The sequence below is a fragment of the Pan troglodytes genome, chromosome 6, assembly GCF_028858775.2.
Source record: "Pan troglodytes isolate AG18354 chromosome 6, NHGRI_mPanTro3-v2.0_pri, whole genome shotgun sequence".
Lineage (NCBI taxonomy): Eukaryota > Metazoa > Chordata > Mammalia > Primates > Hominidae > Pan > Pan troglodytes.
In genome coordinates, this window is record NC_072404.2 from 48,463,954 (window position 1) to 48,483,097 (window position 19,144).

At 40.5% G+C, this 19,144-nt stretch overlaps 1 protein-coding gene across 1 annotated transcript in view; it reads right to left on the reverse strand.

Annotated features, from left to right (window-relative positions):
* Positions 1 to 16,451: 16,451 nt before the first annotated feature.
* The window catches only part of SUGCT (succinyl-CoA:glutarate-CoA transferase), a 769,414-nt gene continuing 766,721 nt past the window's right edge, over positions 16,452 to 19,144 (reverse strand). The window contains exon 18 of the transcript XR_010158439.1: positions 16,452 to 16,525. The gene's annotated coding sequence lies outside the window, so the exon portion shown is untranslated. The remainder of the gene's footprint in view (positions 16,526 to 19,144) is intronic.

Genomic DNA, 19,144 nt, shown 5'->3' on the forward strand with positions numbered 1-19,144 from the left:
AAAGTTTTCTGGTGTCTCTTATTAATTATAAACACACTAATCTCACCATGAGGGACTGACCTTCATGACCCCATCTCCAAATACCGGTACATTGGAGATTAGGGCTTCAACATATAAATTTTGGGGTGATACAAACATTTGGTCCATTACACAAAGCAAACTACTTGAATCTAGAAACTATCTTATTACTTTATTCTAAGCTTTTATCTTTGCTCTTTAACAATCTTCTGGTTTCCAGCAGCAATTTTAGGAAATCCTCTGATCTAGTATCTATGAATCTAGTAACATTTCTCCATTAAGGAAGAAATTCTGTGGATGTTTCACTGAATAACACCAAACAAAGAGTCCAATACAAAGACAATCTTACCCAATTCTCAAGAGTTAGTTTCTATGATTTCCATTATAAGCTAAGAAGAATAAGGCTTGATTACTACTATTGAAATATTGAGTAACGTGGATGGTCCTGTTTGGGAAGAATCAAGCTGTATTAGGTAGTATTTACTCAGCATCAGTAGTAAGTTCTTAATTAGCAGAATGAGCAGTGGAGTGGGATTTTTTTTTTTTTAAACAGGAACTTGCTCTGTCACCCAGGCTGGAGTGTAGTGGCGTGATCATGGGATCATAGTTCACTGCAACCTCAAACTCCTGGCTCAAGCAATCCTCCCACCTTGGCCTCCTAAGTAGCTAGGATTACAGGCATGTGCCACCATGCCCAGATAATTCTTGGATTTTTTGTAGAGATGGAGTTTCGCCATGTTGCCCAGGCTGGTCTCAAACTCCTGGACTCAAGCAGTACCCCCATCTCAGCCTCCCAAAGTGTTGGAATTGCAGGCATGAGCCATCATGACTGGCAAGAAATTTTAAATGACCCCTTAACCAATGCTTTTGGCTTGAGTATGATTCGTGACTCTGCTGAGGTTCCATAAATTCTGTGCATCAAGCACAGAGTTGTATTGTGAATACATCATTTTGGATGGGATTGGAAGCTGGTCCAGTTTTCTTATCTTGGTATCCGGTTCAGCTACTTTCTCCTCCCTGCTCTCAACTGGGGTTTCTCCAGACTCATGTAAACCACCAAGCCCAAAAGAGTTGTTCTGTGATGAAGAGAACACCTATTGAGCTTTATCTGAGCGGCTCTGGAGAATAGGGAAAAATATCACTTAAAATTAAATAGAGCTAATATCTCAAAAAGCTGAAAGAATGCCAAGGTTCGTCACAATAGTTATCTCTGGGAAGATAATATACATGTGGACAACTGAGGAGGATGAATTCATTGTGATTGTATTCTATTAGGCATATTAAAAAGCAAGTCAGACAAGACCATTCCTTTCCCTGAAACAATTCAAATTGAAAGAGTCATGCAGAAACCAGTCTTTACATGGGGGAATATCATGTGGGTTCATCCCATAAGATAAGAAACCATTTTCAGTGTGAATTTTAGCTTTTGACTACTGTCAGAAAGTATAGAAAATTCTCATAAAAATAGAAAGTCAGGATTTGCTTAAGAAAAGTAAATTTTATTCCAAGGGTTAGTCAGGGGCTTACTATTATAACCCAGAGATATCATTAATTATGCTCTGCAAGCTGTGGCCTGCTATAGCTCTCTTCCTTCTAAAAACAGAGACTGCAAAAAGCTTTAGGTGTATACACCAGACTTGGAGAAACTTACGTGTGGTACACTGGGAGTCATGTACAAGAATCTTCATAGCAACACAATATCCATATGACTAGAGAATGAATACATCATGATATTTGTGATAGATTATATAGCATAAAAATAAATGTGCTATAGTTACACATAATGACATGAAAGCATCTTACAATCTGTGAATGAAGAAAGTTCACCTTGACTTTACTAAAGTACTGATGATACAGAATTAATAACAAGCACTGCCTATGTTTTCTTCCTTTGTTCACTCCATCTGAGCATTAAATTATTAGTTTCATGGCCTGTACGTTATGCACACTGTAAATCTGAGCCCCAGAGATAGTCCTCCATGTTTAAGAGTGTCTTGTAATGGATACCTAGTTGAAGGAGAGAGCTGAGGTCCTTGGATCCATGCTGATGACTGATGGGCTAATCATCCAAGCCAGTCCTGGAGCATCTTCCTGTAGGGTCTAATATAGAAAATTGAGGCTGGGCATAGTGGCTCATGCCTGTAATCCCAGCACCTTCAGAGGCCAAGACAGGCAGATCGCTTGAGCTCAGGAGTTTGAGACCAGCTGGGTGGGGCAACCTGGCAATGCCCCATCTCTACTAAAAATACAAAAATTATCTGGGCATAGTGGTGCATGCTGGTGCATGCCTGTGGTCCCAGCTATTTGGAAGCTGAGGTGGGAGGATCACTTGAGCTGGGGAGGCAGAGGTTGCAGTAAACTGAGATCATGCCACTACACACACACACACACACACACACACACACACACACGTAATTGAAAGATCCAGGCCACCTTGGCTGAAGATAAAATGTCTTAGTCAGTTTGGGGTGCTTTAACAAAATATTTAACACTGGATAACATATAAACAATAGAAATTTATTGCTCACAGTTCTGGAGGCTGGAAAGTCCAAATTCAAGGCACCACCAGATTTAGTGGCTGGTGAGGGCCAGTTCCTTATAGATACTGCTTTCTATGTGACCTCAACTGGTAGAAGGGGCAAATAAGCTCCCTCAGATCTCTTTTATAAGGGCACTAATCCCATTCATGAGAGAACTCTGCCCTCATGATCAAATCACCTTGCAAAATTCCTGCCTGTTAATATATGAATTTGTGGGGGACACAAACATTCAGACCACAGTATCAAATGAGGAAGTTTATCATCAGCAGGGAAATGTTTCTATTCACAGTTCATGGAGATCAAGATCCACGGCCTCCAGGATGACTCAACTGACACTAAAGAAATAAAGACTAGAAGAGTGAGAAGCACTCATTTAGAAAAGCAGAGAAGATAACTTAGAATGGGATCTGAAACACCAAATACCATATTTTTGCCAAAGATGTAGGCAATATTGATGGACTAGAGAAAATTGCAGGCCTGGGGAATCTGGTGGTCCCCAAGAAGAACCTTGACCAGTCAGTGCTTTTTCCTTAGAGGAGAGAAGATTTAGGGGCCTGTGAATTTATTCTCAAGCCAGAAATTCTGAAAATTATTTTCTGTCTCCTTGAATTAAGGTAACAGAACATGTTTCAATTTCAACGTTGATTATTGACTCTCTACCTAAGAGCTTTGTGCTCTGAATGGGTAAATGGTGCAAAACCATGGTTAATGATTATCAATGACCAAGCCAAAAATCACTATGTGAGCTAGAATTCTTGTCAAAACTGCTAAATGCCCTTTTTTCTGATTCTCAAAAGGCATTTTTTCAGAATAAATGTCTCCTGCATGTAATATCTTCAACATAAATAGCAGACAATTCTATGATGTTCTCTGATGGTAACTTGCCAAGTAACTGCAATGCTTTTAAAACCAGGTAGGGAACCAAGGGGCCTAAGTTCCTATACAAAAGCTTCACAGGGTGCACACCCAGGACAAAACACTGCTCATCTCTTTCTCCTCTTTCTTCACATTTATAGGCTAAGGAGTCTCCCTCAATTTCTATTTTATAGAGGCTCCAACTGAATCTTGAAAGCGCTGGCCTTGATGTCTACCTCTCCACCCATCTCAGCTTTCTAATCTTCCCAGAAGCACATACAAAATGGCCTTGTACCAAAGGGTCTGTCCAGTAGCTAAGAGCTGGGCACTTTCAAGACAGCTCAGAGGGCAAATCTCCTATTAGTAATTACTTGGTATTGCCCATGCCTGTGTAAAACAGCCAAAGGGCAGGAAATACCACCGGGGCATAGAGGGGAAAGATAGAGGCCTGTAAAGAAATATGTCTGAAGGCAAGTCAGCTATGTGTGGCACTTATTGCAAGGTAAAACTCCACTCACCATTATGAGAAAGTTACTAACTCCAACTCGAGGCAACTGTCAAGAGCACCTTTCAATTTACTAACCCAAAGGTCATGTGGCCTCTCCTTGAATCTTGCTCTATTTTGGATGAAGTGAAATATACCAGTGGATTATTTCAAGAGAAGCTACAGTCATTGTTGATTTCTACACTCTCAGTAAAGAAACCTTGTGTTTTTGGCTTCCTTTTAAAGTATGCATGTGATGTCAGTTTTGCCCAAGGCTGCTGTCTCTGTCTCCTTGGCAAGGACTAAGAACCCTGCCCCGTGAGTCAGGCTCTTTGACTCCTGAGGCGTGAATCTGAGGCAGACTGCAAGAGCCACCTAATGAAGAAGGAAGGTGTTCTCTTCAGAAGCACCCAGGTCTTAAAAAGCACAGGCAAAGAGCCAAAGAGTTTCCTGAAATTAGGACTTGGAGTGCTGGTGCTCCTACCACCAGGGAGGCCAGGTGAAACAACATCACCTCTTTCCTGATCAATTTTACAGAAACTCTGGGATAGGTGACAAATACTTTACTAAGCCCAAAAGGGGTCACTAGAAGACATAGTCCAATTTGGAAGGATGCTAAGCTTAATCATTAAGGAACTCCTCACCCCTCTAAACCCTGGAGTAAAAACCAAGTGTCTCTCCTCATAGCATTGGATAACCATGGAAACAATCCAGGGGGTGACAAATACGGGAAGATACATTTTTTTCCTTTCTAACACATCTGAGTTAATATAGGAACACTGGTGTCTCTTTTGAATCTGCAACTTAACTGACTTCACTACGATTTATATTCATGTTATGGATATATGCAACTTCTCCAGGGTAGAGTGAAAAAGATGGCAATATTTAATTTTAATTTTCTAAATAAATGGCTGGAACTGCCACCTCCCTATTGTGAGATTGTCCTCAGCTCCAGTCTAGAGCCTTTCCTTGCATGCTCATACATGCACACACCCACACAAACCTCTCAAAGTGCAGTGGGCAACCTCACTTTCGAGCTGAGGCCCACAAAAAGCGGGAGGTTACAGCCACCACCCCCGGGGGTTGGTAGTTTTGGAAGCAGACAAAGGCCTCTGCAGCAGATGACAGCTGGGAAAAGCCGAGGCATCTGATTGTGCTGTTCTTGCTTACTGGGCTCTTTGCCACTGGAGAAAGTTTAGAGTCCTGACCTAGCTCCAGGAGTTCTTTGAGGTGAAGAGTATTCCAGCCTACACTAAGCCTGGTCTCCCAGTGCCACCTGCTTCACCTAGGTGAGATCTGAGCACCCTGATGACCTGCTTCAGTATGAAGGTGCACATGGTCCCCAGCCTCTCTCTACCTCCATGGAGGTTTTATTTCAGAACCCTTGCTATTCTCTCTCACTAGGACCTTTCCACCCTGGCAGAGTGCAGCAACTTTGGATTTTGAAAACACAAGGTTCAGGGACCTGTGCTTCTTTGTTTTTAAAAGGCCCCTATAGTCCACATACAGATTTATTCACCTCGCTTCCAAATAATATATTATTTTGTAAAAAAAATAAATAAATAAATAAAATAAAATTTAATTTAAAACCAGAATTTTCACCTTACAAGCACCTATTAAAGTGATTCTTACAATACGAATATTTTTGATTTATACTAACACATTTCCATCTGTATCCCTAGAGCACTGGCAAATGCAGGAAGGTGCCAATAACATCCAACCTGTGATGGGAGATACAGGCATAGAGTGTGGAGCTAACAGTACCTGACCCAGAAACAATTACCCTCAGGGCCAACACCAACCTGTCCACTTCCTTAAAGTGAGCATAGCACAGGAATACTAATCACAGCAATGGGACTGCAATTTAATTACCATCCAAATGAACACGCTTGGCATTTTGTTCTTTTCCTTCTGAGGCTTTCAGAAAACAAGGTATTAAGTATTTAAACCTTAAACTTGCTTATCTTTCATTTTATTTTTATTTATCTCTTGGCTACATTCTCTTATGCTGTGTCTCCTTTGCTCTCTGATAATATCTAAAGGTAGTCCATCCTTTCTCTTTCATCTGGGGATCTAGAGATACATTGACAAATAGAAGATCTGCCAATAAACAATTTGGGAGGATGATTTTCCTGTTTAGACCAAGAATAATGAAAGAGAAAGAAGAAATAAAACCAACCAACTGACAAACAACAATAAAACTGAAGCCCAATTCATGTCTGAGGCTCTGACATGACCACATGCCAACAGGAAGTAGCTGGACCACCTCGCTTCCAAATGGGCTGAGTTGGGGGTGCATTTTTCAGTCATTCCTGGAGAAGTCCCACCCTCTCCTTCAGCCCTTTCTTTTTGGCAATATCAGCAGGTACAGGTCAGGTGATAGCAGATATTGAACTTTCCAGGGCTTCTGGTGATATTCTTGTTAATCTCACTCATAATTGTCATTTGTCCTGCACAGGGCATACTTTCCTCACAGAAGAAGCCAATTCAACGGGAGAAATATTTATCATGGGCATCATATATGCCATATCTAGGCACTTAGGAAAGAAGAGACCGAGATATGGTTCCTTCCATGAGAAAATGACAATCTAACCAGTGAGCTAGAAATATAAATGACTTCAACACAAGGTCATAAGTGGAGAAATAATTCTGGAATATATAGGGGACTATGGAAGCACACAGAGGGGCCTTTAACCAAGTAGAGGAGGTGGAAGAAGGTAGTCAAGAAAGATACCTCCGAGAAGGTGCTCCCAGGCTGAGTTATAAAAGAAAAGGAGGCAACACCATGATAAAAACTATGGAGGAAGAAAGAAGCATGGGCCACACACTGGATCAGCAAGATGTGTTCAGGCAATTGGAGCTGATGCTAGAAGGGAAGGTGCAGAAGGGCTGTTAAAGGAGCTCTGGGAGATGCATGTGAAGAATCAGGAGGAGTCAGGCTGTGAAAGGCCTGGCTGTGTTCTGAACATGTAGGACTTTGTCAGGTAATTGGGAGTTGTGGAAAGGTATTACACAAGTAAGTTAGATGGTCAGGTAGGTCCTTCTAGCAACAATCTAAAAATGTAGGGGGGTGGGGGCAGTGGGGAAGGAGCAAACTAGAACAAGGAGACCTGTCAATCAGTTATTATAATACTTCTGTATATAGGATCATAAAAGATAAATTAAGAAACCTTGGGTTGGAGTTCTGTGTATTTTATTAGCAACAATCTGAAATGTATTGGAGTGGGGGCAATGAGGAAGGAGCAAAGCTAGGATGAGGAAACCTGTCAATCAGTCGTTATAACACTTCTGTATACAGGATGATAAACAATATATTAAGAACCCCCCGTTTGGGGTCATTTAGGAGGTAAAATGAATAGGACTTTCTGAGTGATTAAACAGAAAATGGTGAAGATGGTTGATTCAAAGGTAACTTCCCAGTGCCTGGTTGAGATAATTGGGTGGATGCTGGCACCAACAAATAACAGACAATCCAGGAGGAAGCTTACTTTTAGGGAAAGATGAGTAGAGTGTTAGACAGAGTGAGTTTGAAGTGTCCGTGGGACATGCAGGTAGAGATATCTGGTAGTCCCTGAGCAAATGAGTGGAAGCCTGAGGAGAGGTCAGGGCTACAGAAATAAATGTGTGAGTTATCTGTGGCTAGCAGGTGGTTAAAGGCATGTGATTCAGTGAGCTCATCCAGAAAGAACACTGAGTAGAGAGTAGAGAGGAAAGATAAAACTCGGGAAAACCCCAGCAGCTAAGTGGATGGCGCTCCATGCCTGTGAAATAAGCCAGAGTGTGTCAGGTAACTTTTCTCTCATCACCACTTGTGAGGGAACTTTTTCATCTATTCAGAGTCCCACAGATACCAGATCCTTCTGACAATGACATAAGCATATTTGTATAAAACAGTGATATAAGAGATTAAAAGTATTACCCTGTCTTGTGGAATTTAGACTCTAAGGGACTCTGGCTGTTTGAGTATTTGAATACCAAAGAAATGAACCACTAAGAATGGAATTTCAGGCATAAACAAAGATTTCTAAAGCTAGGATGGGCACCAAGGAGTACATTCTCTCTCCCCTCCCTCCTTGTTCTATCCTTTTATTTCAATCATCTTCCAGAATTCTGGTCTCACTCAGCGGGTTCCATTGTATTTCAACCTGGAGAATGGTTATAAGGTCTGATAGAAGGTAATGTCTCTAAAACAAGTAGATTATTCCCATGCTAACTTGACTTTCCTCTTATCATCATAGCTTTGGGGCTGTAATAGACTAACAGATTTTTCTATATCCCCCCCACCTTTTTTTTTTTTTTTTTTTTTTTGAGACAGAGTCTCGCTCTGTCGCCCAGACTGGAGTGCAGTGGCACAATCTTGGCTCACTGCAACCTCTGCCTCCCGGGTTCAAGTGATTCTCCTACCTCAGCCTCCTGAGTAGCTGGGATTACAAGCACACGCCACCATGCCCGGCTAACGTTTGTATTTTTAGTAGAGACGGGGTTTCACCATGTTGGTCAGGCTGGTCTCAAACTCTTGACCTCGTGATCCGCCCGCCTTGGCCTCCCAAAGTGCTGGGATTACAGGTGTGAACCACCTCAACTGGCCTATTTTCCCCTTTTTACCAAAGACCCTTTTCAGGGGGGTATGAGGAGATGAAGAGACTTATTTTCCACCCAATTTTATTCTCCTGCCTCTAGGCTCATGGCTAGGAAACATTTCCCACCTCTCCATGTAGTGATCCTCTAACTGGGTTTTCTCCAATGGAAAGTGCCTGCCCTCCTATATCTAGGCCTTCAGGATGTGGACGGGTATTATGAACTGAATGATTGTATCCAGCCAAAATATATATGGTGAAGTCCTAACCCCCAATGTGACGGTATTAAGAGATGGAGCCTTTGAGAGATAATTAGGATTAGATGAGGTCATGAGAGCAGAGCCCTCATTATAAGATTAGTGCCCTTGTGAGAGGAGAAAGGGATGCCAGAGGTTCTTCTCTCTACCATCTGAGGACCCAGCAAGAAGGTGGCCATCTGCAAACCATGAAGAGGGCCCTCGCCAAAGGCCAAATCTGCCAGTGCCTTGTTCTTGGATGTCTCAGTCTCCAATACTGTGAGAAACATGTTTGTTGTTTATAAGCCACCAAGTTTGTTTTTGTTGTTGTTGTTATAGCAACTTGAACTGAGACAACTGGCTTCTTCTATCCTCCTGCAGCCTAGAGCCTGGGTATGTCTGTAACTCAGTCTCTACCATGCAGATGATGGCAAGGCCCTAAAGGATGATGTGGTCACAAAAGGAGAGGAATCTGGGTGGCTGCGTACATCCCAGAGACCTTGACCTCTCATCTTGAACTTCCAGAGAAAAATTAACTTCTTGTTCTTTGAGCCTCTAAATTTGAGGAAATATTTTTATAAGAGTAACCTACTACCCTAACTTATGTATGGTAGAAACTGTGGGTAAGATGGGTAATAAAACCAAGAACTGCTCCTTCTTCTAAAGGGAATTACATAGTATTTTTCAATTATAGAAAACATTGTAAGGTCATTTTATAATGATTAGAAGAGTCAAAGATACAAAAAAAGTTTACTAGAGTTGACAGTCATGAATTTTTGTCCAAAGTCTTCCCCCATGGGGAGCTAATGCTTCTCAACCCAGAGGAAAAGAAATCTACATTGTATGATTGAGGAATTCTTGATGTCCCTCACTGGGTCTGTTGAATAATAGCTTATTGCTGTGTTGGACATTCCCAGGCTACTTTGTCAGACAAGAAGATTACTTAACATATTCAGTCCCTGGGGCCCTCTTTTATCTACAGTGTTTTTTATGACTCCTTATTTACTTGAACCAATAGATTCCGACATTCTGCACTCTTAGTTATGGTCAATCAATCATGTGTTTCTAATTCTGTAACTACTCCAGACTCCATATGGCTTTGTCAATAGCTTCATGTATGGACATTTTTAAAGTATAATATCTGTGTGTATAAAGAAACAAATGAATAATAAATGTTAAAGCCTACACAGTCTGACACTCAAAAAGTGCCAGTAGCATGTCTTTGTCTTTTCTGTATACATACATACAAACACATGCACATACATAAAGTTGTTTTTTAAGTAATTGAAAAATCAAACACCAGATAGTAGAATGTAATTAAAATGTCAGCTTACTGATTCAGAAAGAGAAGTATTCAAGTGTAGACCTAGATTCAGTTATGATAGGATGCTATGACCCACATGATGTTATCAGGATTCAGTTTATCTCTTTTCATCTGTATTGGCTTCATTCTCAAAAAGACTCCTCCTTCATCCTCACAAGATGTCAGAAGCTCATGAGCTACCTAACGCCAGGTTAAAATCTAGTAGTAACTAGTGAGAGTCTTTCCTAACATGGTCCACATCCTGGGATTCACTTTAACTGGACTTGCTCCATTCATACCCATCCTTCAATCAACCACTGCAATCAGAATGACTCAGGACTACATCATGCACTTCATTTCTAGAGCTGTAAGTGGACCCATACCTAGACTGTGTGGACTAAGAAGAAGTAGATCCCATACAAAATATTAGGTCTGGTACTGAAAGAAGAAGAAACAGGTGATGGAGAAACAAATAGCAACCACCCACTGCGGTTAACCTCTTGGCTGCCTAACATTCATATACAATTCTAGTGCTAATATGTATATCTGTGTGTGTGTGTGTGTGTGTGTGTGTGTGTGTGTGTATGTAGAGAGAGAGAGAGAGAGAGTGAGTGTCCCACATCCATATATGACATATATAATATACTCACTCAGTCTCCAGAAAGAAAAAGTAAAATCTCACTTGATGGTTTCACCCCACTTCAAGTTTAAGATTAATGGGTGATGTGCAGTTCTCACAAGGTACCCAACATGCCCAATATACAATGGTGGAGAGAGAACCAAAAAAACAGGGTGCGATGGGAAACATTAGTAATCATTGATTCAATGCATGTATCAAATTCTATTTTATTTACTTATGTATTTCTACATTGTCTGGAACATAGTAGGTACAGTAGTATTTGCTGAATTAATGAATGCACACACAGCTGGACAGGAATGGGAAGGGCTGCCTGTCCCAGCAGGAGAATGAGTTCCTTGCCCAGCTTGTCAAGTTCTTCCTGCTCTTCCCTCTGAGAGAATGGCTCCTGTCCTCTGCCTTTATGGCTACCTTTTCTGCTTTTGGTAGAATCCTCTTGGTCTTTTGTTTTCTGTGACCATATCTTAACATGGCATTGCCAAAACTGTCCCCATTATTAGCCTGTTTTTGTTGTTGTTATTACTGTTGTTGTTGACAACATTTCTTAGACCTCAGGGTTTTCTTAGAGACTAAACATTCATAGACAATTCCTCCTATGAATTGTCTGGCTCCTCCTTTAGGAACATTTGAGGTCTTACCTAGTTTCAAATACTGAACTCCATAAGCCAGTCTCCAGATATCTTGTTGAGTCATGATCCTTGAAATTGGATTCCAGCCTGAGAATTTCTGTTTCTCAGTGATAAGACCGGTGCTCTGTCCATCCCCGAAGTCTTTCCCTTAGTGACCTTAGACTTTGTACTGCCCAGAGCAATTTGAAACAATAGTTGAGGTAAGAAAACTCATCTGGCACTCAGGCACCAACCAGCCGCACCTTAAGAATGTGGGTCATTATCCTCTTTGTCACGTAGGGAACAAGATATGCTCAGCAGTGATCGGAAAAGAAGTTAGCCCCACATTCTAATGGTATTTTCTGATACGATCCCTATCTTCCTGATTAGGTTTGCACTAATTTATGATTACGGTAAGAATAAACTTTTCCAAACCTGCAAAATTCCAGGTCACCCAATTCTCATCTTCCTTATTTTACAGGGTTCATGCAGAAAGGCATCTCTTAGCCAAATTGTATTTTCCTTCCTCTCTGATTTCAGATATAGAAGGTTCAACATCAGTTTGTCTAATTCTGGTGGGACCTTTATTGTGCCTTCTAAAAGGCCACAAAAGGCAGGCATGTGTTTCAATATCCTGAATTTCTCCTCCAAATTCCATAATGCTGCAGCCTCTATAGGCCTATGGTTTGAGGTCTGAGATACAGCAGTGTAAGATATGGCTACACTACCAAACAACATAAAACGCCAACTTCTAAGCTGTGAATAGGGGTTCTCAGTGCCTTCCACTCTACTTCCTCAGCCTAGCATTTTCATATTTTAAGATCTAATATTTACTATACTCTACTATACTCTACTCCTGACAATGATTTCTGTGTAAAGATCTTATCCGTGGTAAAGTTTTTAAATCTGAGGTATCAAGCATAGCCATTAATTGGGTGACAAAACTGAAAAGCCCAGGAGAAGACCTGGCTTTGTAGAGGGCTGAAAAGAAGGTCTCATCAGCCTTGTCCTAAAATGCATTGAGCACTGTGACAAAGGAAATGTAATTGGACTTTGAGTGATGTGTGTCACTCTTAGGACAAGCCTGGAACCCTGTCCAGACATTAGGGACTGAAAGAGGGGAAGGGGAAAATCCCCAGACAAAAATTAGATACGTAGAAGTGGTGTTGTCTGAGCTAACTCAAGAGTAAGCTAAAAAAAAAAAACTGAAAAAAAAAATCTTGACTTAACAGCATCTTTAGTCTCATTGTCAAATGCCATATTTTTGTGATAGGATTATTGTTCTGCAAATATTTATTTATTTCCCTTTCTTGTGTGGGTGAAATTTGTTTTCCTGACTCCACTGATGCCAGACCTGGCCATATGATTTTCTATAGTGAATGGAATGTTAGTGGCCATGACATGAAGAGGTCTTCCATGAGCTTGTGCATTTCAGTTTGGCTCTTGTGCTTTGGTAATCACCATGAGAGGAGCATACTGCAGATAGAGCTGCCCCTTTAGCCTGGGCCCCAGAATAAAAACACATATAGCAGATCTGAATCCAGCGAGCCCACAGCCTGAAGCAAAGACAACTAGATGAGTCCATTCTAGACCAGCTGAACTGCAAGTCAGCATGCAAAATAGTGAATGGGGAGAACAAATGCTTGTGTTGTCAGCTACCAAGCTTTGAGATTATTTGGTAGGCAGCATTATTTTGGCAAAATCTCATTAAGACATTCTGGTAGTACATGGTCTGGAATTTCTTTCTAAAAGCAAAAATGCAGTTGGAATATGGGACAAGAAAACTTATCTTGAAATTGAATTTTCATAGCAAGGGTACTGTTTTATTTAGATTGTATATTTACTTTGGGTGGACTAATGGAAATTTGGGGGACCATGTGATGTTCTTAGTTTTAAGATGTACAATTTTTTTCCATTTTAACATTTCTAAAACCAGGATGTGTTATAAAATCAATGTGCATGTGGCATAGTGGCATGTGATGGCGTTTCTGCATGTCCTGAGCCCCACTGCTTATGGTGTGTCCATCAAAGGTTGGATCCATCCTGGCTAACATGGTGAAACCCCATCTCTACTAAAAGTACAAAAAATTAGCTGGGCGTGGTGGCACGCGCCTGTAGTCCCAGGTACTCGGGAGGCTGAGGCAGGAGAATCACTTGAACCCGGGAGGCAGAGGTTGCAGTGAGCCAAGATCGCGCCACTGCACTCCAGCCCAGCGACTGAGGGAGATTACATCTCAAAAAAAAAAAAAAAAAAAAAAAATTGGATCCAGCAATTCCATAGTCAGGAAGGATGGTGAAGGATAGCAGGAGATGGCAGGACTGGAGCAGTCAGATCAGGGGTATATTCTCAGACAAGTGCATCAAGTATCTAAACAGCATCATTAAATATTGATGGAGTACAAGTTGACTGACAGAAAAGTAGCATTCTATTGTGAAAACTAAATAGTGAACTCCACGTTGCATTATGGTGAAGTCGGCTTTTTTTTTTTTTTGGAAACGTTTAATTGCCTGAACATGTAGTCTTTCAGAACACAGACTACTGTGTCATGTAGTAATGAAGCAATTGTTTTTAATTTGGAAACTAAGAACATTTCTTACAAAGATGGACACATCTTGACTACAAAAATGCTATCAGCACAGGCCCATCTAGGACAGGAAATTACACAGTATAAGTTAATGATAGATGGAGTTTCTCAGGACTTGCCTTGTAAATGTTGGCAACTGTCGACCAAAACAAAATTTTATTTTAGTTTATCTGATATTAAGCTGCTCTTTTTTATTATACTGAGTCAACAGTTTCAGCTGCTAAAGTTTTCCCATGGAACAATGTTATAATTGGTTGGATAATTGGGAGTTGTGTTCCTGACCAAGGACTCAGCAACAGATAAATCACAGATATAACTAACAAAATGTCATACAAGCAAGATACAACAACCATAAACCTCTAAAATCATCTGAATTAGTAAAATTTTGACCCCAGTACCATAAAATGGGCAAGAATTTAAAAATAACACATAAAATACAGGCCTAATGTATCATAAATGTGGCCAATCTAAATTAATAGAAAGATAGGTATTGTAAACATTGAATTAAAACTTTTGTAGGATAATGTGTAAGGCCTAGTTCTTCAAGAAAAAAAGGCAAGCTGTCACAGTAAGTTGAAGTGAAGCATCCTTTATTCCTCAATAAATTTCAGGGCAGTAAATTTGTCATATAAAAGCCAATAGTTTCTTGAAACGCCAGACCTTGGGGAAGAGTGCTTAGGACGAAATACCAATAGACCTTAAATTTAAATTTTCAACATTTCCACCAATCTTCATATATGATTAGCTGACACCTGTGCACACACACACGTACATCCACACACACACCATGCCCTCCCTCCTGCATGAGTTCATAGTTACTACAATTCCTTCAGCATGTGAACTCAGGGATGTAAGAAACAAGACCAAGAAAACTGCTTTTCATGGTTCCTTTATACCGATGGTTCTTAACTAAGCATGATTTGCATGACATTTGGCAATGTTTGGAGACATTTTTGGTTGTCACCAATTGGGAGGAAATTACTGGCATCTAGTGTATATAGGCCAGTAATGCTGCTAAACATCCTACAATGCACACAGGACAGCCCCCACAACAAAGAATTATCTGGCCCCAAAGTGCCAAAGTTGAGAGACTTTTTTTTTTTTTTTTTTTTTTTTTTGAGACAGGGTCTCACTCTGTCACCCAGGCTGGAGTGCAGTGGCGCAATCACGGCTCACTGTAGCCTTGACCTCCCGGGCTCAGTTGACCCTCCTACTTCAGCCTCCCCAGTAACTGGGACTACAGGTGTGTGCCACCACACCCAGCTAAAAATTTTTTTTTAATTTTAATCACTATACAACTGTTCTTGTAGCAGCTCTCACATAGAAGATTTTAAAATAATGTCATTGACTTTGAACTGTACTCAAAGTTCAGAAGAGTATTTTCAAAACAGCAAGTACAATGTCTTAATAATCTAGACTTTGATACAATTTTTGGTGGGTTGTACTGTTTCTTTGCTTATTTTGTAATGTTTTGCTTTGTTTGTTGTTTATCTTCTTAGTTCTTCTGAACTTATCCCACCCCCGAAGCAGTATCAAGAAAGTCACTCATGGCTACTTTGGGATAAGCATTCAGAAAGAATGGAAAGTTATGCCTGTCAGCTACATGGCGAAGGGAAGGGAAATGAAGATGGAAGGGGGTACAAAGGTTTAAATTAATAAAGCCCAGATTTATTTTTAGTACCTATTATCAGAACCTCCTCCTTCTCTGAGTTCTATTTCTTTCCTGAAAACACAATCCATTGCCAGGATGGTCTTTACTACTAACAAACCAATCAAAAATTTCTTTGTAAAGCCATTTTGACTTTTCCTGGGGCCTACCATCATTTCTATATGTAAAAGGCAATCATTAAATACATGCCAAATTAGTGTATATATTTTGGATTTGTTGTGTGCCATGGGCTATGCTGGGTGCTGGTCATAGAGAGGTATAGTAAGTGTGCTTCCTGCTTTCCATAAAGGGGAACATGGGGTTACCATTATTATTAGCACTTATCAATGGATGCAAGTGCAGAGGAACCAAATAGAGCAAAGGCTGACCGGATCTTCCAAAGTCACCAAAATAACACTGTCAGAGCGGTCACTGGAATCCTTGATCAGTACTAGACACATAGGCAGGCATTCTTACTTCTCATTACTTCCCTTCTAACTGCCATTATGTCCCCTCTCTGTTTGCACTGCAGCACACTTTGTAAGCATGGATCAACTTTCAAGCTTATGTCATTATAAAAATGTTCCATATTTTTGCAGGCAGGCCTTGCAATATCTCTTGACCCAGCACATGATAAGTTAACTATTTCCTGTAGATAGCAAGTACCAACCTAAGTTTATAATTCTTGCTACCCTCCATTAAAAGTTAATCTTCTCAGACTGGTCATTTTGCCATCTTTCTTCTATTTTGACCTAACATCTGTCATCCCTGGTCTTAGTCTTCCGTCTCCAGCTTGATGTGCATTTCTGGTTAAGCCTGCCATTGCTTCCTGTCTCCAACTCTTCCTCTATTCCATGGATCCTTCAGAGAATCCTTCTTTGTGTGCTGGTAGGTCTTAGGAAAGCACTTTCCATGTTGAAAACCAAGAAGGAAAAAAAAAGGAAAGAAACCAAATCCTACCTCTAGGTCAAGGCAAGAGCAGCTGGATTGGATTGCAGTCTTCCAACTCTGGATGTTCTCCCTGTTGCCACCAGCTTCCAACAAGGAAAATGAAAAGTGAATTAGCCTGTTGAACCCCAACTCAAGAAGTCAGCAGGTAATGTGAGCACTTTCCTGGAAGATGCCCTTGGGTGAGGCCCTGTCTAACCAAGTTGCTGTTTTTAGACTCAGACATGTTGGCTCTAAAAGCCGCCACTCAGTAAGGAATTTCGTATAGATGAATTCACTCTTCTGCAAACCTTCCTGATAAAGCCACGAGATGAGTCCAAACTACCTCATAACCTTGGAGCCGGTCTGTCTGGAAGGGGCCAGAATAATCAGACAAGTGGAGTAGTTGAAATCTCTCATGAAATATCTGGAAACAGGTAATAATGAGAAAACAGAATTCCAGATGAAGTTACACAGAATGAAAAGCCAAGCAAAGGCCGTCGTTAGTGAAGGAGAACTCCAATGTCTAAGAATAGCCTCCCCCGTAGTTCTCTCCTCCCTGTGACATCAAAGGAAGGTCTGCAGCCCACACCTCAGTTGTATTCATGTTTCACTGCATCTAGCAACCAATTTTGACTGTCAGAAAATACAACACCTTCAGGAACTAAACATTGGCCCACAGCCCATGAGCAGGAGCCTAGCGAACCCCAGGGTGACATGTAGCCATGCTTCAGAGCAGTAAGTCAAAGAGACAGGTGGAGGCACGCACTGTTTGGACCAGTCGCACTCAGAAACCAAACATCGAGTGTCCAGCAGCGTGGCTCCCAGGTTCTTCCAGGATCACCAAGTGATCTACTGTTTTCCAGACCTTGGCCTGTCCTTGGCAGAGCTCTGGTCCAGGTGACCCGAGAAGGAACTGTTGATTTTGGAAATGGCTGAGACTGTATTTCTGCCACAACAGATTGGGTCTCCACTCTCTTTTACTTAATAAAATTTTATGATTGTGCTTGCAGTATACATGCATTGTAGAAAAAGCACATCACAATAAAGTGGGGAAAAAACCTTAAATGACCACCCAGAGATAGTCTTGGGGGTATTTTAGAGTATTCCATTCTGAAGATTTTCTTCTGCATATGATGTATCTATGCATACTTTTCAAAAATAAAACCATACCATCCATGGTCATTTAAAAAAATTTAAATATACATACAGAAAAGCGCATGTACACATGTAGAACTCAATAAAATCCATATTACTTTGTAAGTTGTTGTATTTTCTTTACTAAGTCATCATGCTTTTCTACAGCTACAGATATTCCAATGTATTTAATAGCCACATGGTATTAAATTGTAAGAATCTTCCAAAGTTTATTTAACCAATTCCCTGATTCAATATTACTATGAAAAATCTGGTAGCTATATATTCTGCTGTTAACTATTTTTATATTTTTTCTATTATATGGTATTACAAATTCCTAGGTTAAGGAAAAGAAGTGCTGTATCAAAGCCTATGCAAATTTTAAAGCTTATGATATATTTGGCCAAATTGCTCTTTGAATTATTTCTAATGTTGCCTTTCTTTCCTCATACTTTTTAACATTGTGTTATTAATTTTAAAAATATTTCCATTTGATAGAATAAAGTGGTATATTATTAAGTTTTAATTTGTATGTCTTTGATTTCTAGTAAACTTCATCTACTTGTGGTCCTTTTTTTTTTTTTTTTTGAGACAGAGTCTCACTCTGTGCCCCAGGTTGGAATGCAGTGGCGTGATCTCAGCTCACTGCAAGCTCCGCCTCCCAGGTTCACACCATTCTCCTGCCTCAGCTTCCTGAGTAGCTGGGACTACAGGCACCCGCCACCACGCCCAGCTAATTTTTTGTATTTTTTTTTAGTAGAGATGGGGTTTCACCATGTTAGCCAGAATGGTCTCGATCTCCTGACCTCGTGATCCGCCTGCCTCAGCCTCCCAAAGCGCCAGGGTTACAGGTTGCGAGCCACCGCACCCGGCCGGTCCATACTTTTAAATGGCTGTCCTGGTGATGCCTTTCCAATTTTTCTGTTAGGTTGAGGTTGGATGTGAGTATTTTTCTTACCAATCTGCATATACATCTTACAAAAAAAAAACTAGATAATTACTTTTAAACATTGTAAGTAATGAAACTGGATCCTTATTTACTAATGTTTAGAATTAAAAGGTGAGTATTGACTCCCCTCATAAGATAAATAAATTAACAAACTTTTCTTGTTACAATATCTCAATTTTGGTGAGGATGATGTCAAACTTATCTTAGATTACAGCTGTATAATGCAGTGTGTCTCAGCCATTGTCAACGGCCTTGCCTCATCTTTATGCAATTCTGAGTTAAAGATCCCTCCAGAATTAACAGAGTGGTTAAGCGAACGGGCTGTGATGTTAAACAAATCTGGATTCAAGGCCTTTCTGTAACTTGCTAACCATGTGATATTAGGCAATATACTTAATCTCAGTTTCAGTTTTTTCAGCTGTGAAATGGGAAGAGTAATAACACCTACTTCATAGGGTCTTTTGTGAGCGTTAGATGAGGCAATGCATATAAAACCAGTAACAGTTAAATGTTAACTACATTTAGGCACTGCTTTACAAGGCTAGCGCCTGACAGAATGATAACTCAGTAAGTGTTGGCTATATTAAACGAGTATTATTATACCTGTTATTTATGGGCCTTGTCTCGCAATTAGAATCAG